This window comes from Agrilus planipennis, unplaced genomic scaffold (genome assembly GCF_000699045.2).
Source record: "Agrilus planipennis isolate EAB-ADULT unplaced genomic scaffold, Apla_2.0 scaffold11, whole genome shotgun sequence".
In the NCBI taxonomy this organism is placed as follows: Eukaryota; Metazoa; Arthropoda; class Insecta; order Coleoptera; family Buprestidae; genus Agrilus; species Agrilus planipennis.
This window is the reverse complement of record NW_020440736.1, coordinates 275,026-280,091: the sequence shown is the minus strand read 5'-3', so window position 1 is coordinate 280,091 and position 5,066 is coordinate 275,026.

The following is a 5,066-nucleotide window of genomic DNA, read 5'->3' as shown; positions in this document are numbered from 1 at the left end:
TTTTCCATTTTTACGAAAACCACAGAGGCGTCTTGTTCAGCGTGCTGTCAAACCTACACTAGCAAGGAGATCGGGCTGAAACTATAGCTACAAGCTATCCAAGGATGGTACTATAGAATGTCACCTCAAGGTAGGCCTAGTGGCGTCATCTCTTGGTTAGGCCGGAAACTTATCAATCCACCCTCGTAGATTTCTGTACCCAGAAGTGCCATCCACGTAGTGATTACCTTTCAACCTTAAGGAATCATCAATACATGTGATACAAAAGTTGTGCAGGTTTTTGAAAGTTCTTTCAAAAATTCCAATTTACTTAAAAAATTATTGAATACAACTTTTAATGTTTTAATACATTGCTTAGCATCACAAAAATACTGAAGTTACTTCTTATTCGCGTTGTTGTTGTTGTCGTTGTTGTGCTCTTCCTTTCGTTCTAACTTTAACGATAAGGAAGCCGTTAATCTGTACATTACCTATATAAATGTGGAAAACTTCTGGTTCCGCACGTTAGTGAAGCAAATCGGTTAATCTACAGATTAGCTAGATAGATAATGTGCACATTAACGTCTTTCAAGCTTTAGCGGAAATATAAACATGATTTTAATATAAATAGATAATACGGATGTTCACTCATCGATTTTTGCACTTTAACCATTAATATGATTGTGAACAAACTTTAGTGAGTTGTAGTTCATACTCTAAAGGTCTACCAGGTTTTTATTCCTGCCCGATACCCGGGCAACGCTCTTGTTTCTCCTTCGATGAGAATATCAATGGAGTCGTTTATTATTTAACATATTGGTCACATTATACAGCGTTTCTGTTATGCGACGTTCATACTATCGCGAGTCTGTTGTATATTTTGCCATCAAGATTCTTTGTTAGAGTTGATTGCAAAACTAATCGAAATTTAAAGGTTGAATATCATTAAAAAAAGAAACTTTGCACACACGTTTTGACCTGTACTTGCCTGTTTTTTCTTATTGTTAATACAGTAATTAATTTTAAGGCGTTACTTTAAAATAGGCGTACAAGGAATTCTTTAAAAGAGGCGTGTAATTGATATTACGAAAGATAATGTGGAAAAAAAAGGAATTGAAATTGTTCGCACCGCAAAAATGATGTACATGCCCTACGAGTTTAATTATTTACTTATTGTTGTAGTAATGAAAAAGGCGCGCAACTGTTATCCTGACAAGGATAAAGAAGTGTTTCAACACTGGTTTTATTGCCAATTATTATTAATGTTACGTTTATTTTTAACTGGAATTAAAGACCCAACTGTAATAATATTGTCACTTCAAACTTTTCAGCTAATTGCTTTCTTACATAAACAACGGCTTTTGGAACATTATTAATATTTTAACATTTATTTTCAAACTTTCGAAATGTATTCAACGATCCATTTGTGGGACAACAGCGCACATATAAACTATGCAGGTATTTGAACTAGTCAATGCTCATACCCTAAAATTACTAATTTGATATCGTTTAATAGTAATTACGGTGATTCTATGTACTGTGAATGCGATGAGTAATTCCAGTAATTTTTATGTAGGTAGAAACTATTAATTCTTGCAAAATCATTTTCTTAATATGCTGATATCCGTTCTCATTGAATGCCTTCAGTATAGCCGACTTCTTTGTATTTTATAATTACAAATTAACACAGCAAAATCGGGTATAGTGACACCGAAAGTATTCGGCTGCTATAGGGGATTTTATGAACGAATGCATACGCAGAATTCGTATTCCGGATGTAACAGTTTTCCAACGTACCTACAGCCGAATTTTGTTAGTTGCCTTTTATTAGGGAAATCCATGGTAATAATGAACTTTGTACAGACCATTTAAATATTGGACGCTACAAGAGAAAACGTCACACATGAAAGTTTTTACCCGATGTATTAAGTACAAAACTACCGAAGAGTTTGACTAGCGTGTTGTCATTATATCCGAATTTTAAAGTTTATAGGTTGCTAAAACCATATTGGACGTTATATGAGAAAAAGTTACAAACGAAAATTTTTCGTTAACAAATATTGACATTTCGAACCCCTAAAGCATACAAATAAACAAATAAATAAATTTTATAAAATTTACAAATAAATAAATTTTATAATACCTATTGGAATATTTGCAGGTATTACACTTGACTAGCTTCAAATTTATTCTTCCTTGATCTGTATCACATTGTACAAAACAGAATTAATGCCTAAGGCAGTATTTATTGCAGTTAATCGTCCAACGCATAACTTATAAGGCGTTAAATGTTGCATAATATCCTTGGGAAACTATGCCTTTCCCAATTTTATAAAAATTCGAAGTCACTATGCATTTTAAAAACTAGAGAAAATCTAGATGAGTTTTATCCAGTACGTTTAGTTTATTAGTTTTCACTTTTAAATTAGTTTAATTTTGTGCATTTATTCCAATTTGTTACATAACAAATCTACTTCCTTATCATTAGCACGTGCACTTATATCTCTTAAAATTGGTATTTATCATATCAATTTATTAATTCAGTAACCTGATATAAAAAAATATTTCGATAATTTTTGAGCGTACGTATGACTTTTAGTTTTCTTCTTTGTTTTTATTTTACATTGAAAGTAACGATTCTTGTGACAATGTTCTACCTTAATTATAATAATTGAGTTTTGGATAAAGTTATGACCTGAAGCTATCGTAACAGTCCTAATTGCCTAATTCGTTAAGACAAACTAGTGTATCATCAGACTTTCCCTCTGGTGAACAGTGAATTCTGATTACCGAAAAATCCATTCACGGACTCATTAAAACCTTAATGTGGTTCTACTTAAATATTCCAAATAAGTACAGATAGCATTTTGTTTCAAAACTACGTAAATACTAAGAAGACAAATACCGAAATTATTAAAATTACTTTGTAGAAACCACTTTTTTGAATGGTACAGGACTACATTTACTTACATCGTGTATATAATACCTAGGGATAATATATATAAGTTAAACTAATTAATATATGTATTTGGATTTCATTATTTAATATTGCATTCGTGAAATTAATAAATGACGCGTATCAATCATTCGCGATGATGGGGCCGGAAATGATAAGAAAAGTCTATTACAAAATTGACATTAAGAGACCTAACAACCTTTCTTTAAACGTGTCATACATCAGTTGATATGAAATTACACACCAGGGAAGTAGATACATTGCAATTCGAATTGTACATATGTATGTAATTAGTCCATTTTTATTGAAGACGAAAAGGATGTGGTAGGTACTTAGAGATTACACTTCGAATTTCTTCACTTTCGCGAGATATTGAAAATAGTTGCTTTCTCGTTAATAATAAGATAACGTTATGTAAATTTGTCTTGGCTATAATATGACTTTTGTTAACAGGTTGTTTCGTAAGTATTCAGACGTATGCAAGTGGGACATCGTAGTGATAGGAATTACTGTAAAAGATATGCTAAATTAACCCATTACAAATACGTATGTCATCCTCGAATTACCTTTGTATGATTATATCCAAATTGGCCTATTGTCTGACCTCTCTAATAAGACTTTTCCTTCTTCAAACGTGTCCACTTTCATTCGACTTTTAGCTTACAATGAAATACTTCTCTGACATTCTCCTTTTTATTAATACTTTAATAATTAATATAACCGATAAATTTAACTCTACTAATTAACTAATAGGTACTTTCTTAATTTATCTGTGGCAGTTGGTACATTAAACTCGCCATGTATAAGAGAAATTAGAAATATATATTAAAAAAATAACTGTATATCCGTATAATTTAAATGGTGAGGGAAAGTTACCATTCCTTACTGTACATAATACTTATGTATATTCGTTATACTTATTGTGCAGGTAGTTATAGAAAACAATTAAACAATAACGTATTATATTATGTATATATGTTTTTTAATGGTTTTATNTACGCTCACCTTTCAATGATATCCTTACAGGAAACATTATTAAATTACCTAAAAACAACTTTTAAACAATAAATTAAAACGAAAAATACTCGAAAAGGGATGAGTCGGTGAATTTTTGAATTAAGGTTAAGGTAGTTTTGACGTTTCTCTATTTACTGATTTGGAATTGGCTACCATTACAAGAACAGGGACTTTGGATGTGTCTCAAATGCATAAACTTACGCTACATTTAAACTGTAGAAAAACAAAATGGCCGTGCATACTTTTAAGGAATGTCAATATTTAAATAAATATAAAATATCCGCTGTTTTTGTTTAATCGTAAAAGAATTATAATCACCCAGAACGATTTAATTTACTCTTTAATTACATGTATCTTCAGGATAATGAAGTTTAGATATAACATCACGCAGTTTTTGGTCATTTCTTGGACCCCTTTTACCCTTTTGTCATGCATGTCTTATGCATTCCCTCCCCTCATGTCAAGGCATCCTGTTATTTGTACTTTGTTGTTGTTAGTGGTTGATTATTACTTTATCTCCGAGACCTTCTTTCCCCATTACCCTTTTTCATCTCTGTAGGTACTTCAAGACTCCCTCTCCCCTCTTAACGTGACGTGATGCTTTAAAAGCGACCACTTTTTTTTCTAATGGAAAGTTTGTTACTGATTACCTACACATAATTTAATGAGATTCTAATGTTGAAATTAGGCTTCGTTATGTGATTTTAGGTGAGTCCGCCATCGTCGAAAGAATATGTTAATATTTTACGAAAAAAAGTGTGTTAGTAGGGGAAGAATACATGATTTGCAATTTAATGGTCAACTCTAATTTGTAGATTTCTCCAAACACATTTGAATGAACTGTGAATATATGGCCCAAATGTAAATATTTCGAGAGAATTGTTAAACTTTTACATTGGCTCATATAATACACCTAAGTCACTTTTAATGGAGAAATTATGTCACGAACTTTAAATACGTATATTTGCTTCTGTTATTCTTACATGATTATACTATTAAAAAGGTAACGCGCTTATTGCCTAATAAAAACTTTTAAACCGATGCCTAAGTTTATTTTTATTAAAATAAAAATGTAGAACGAATAACTATTTAATATTATGTCTGTATGATGAAT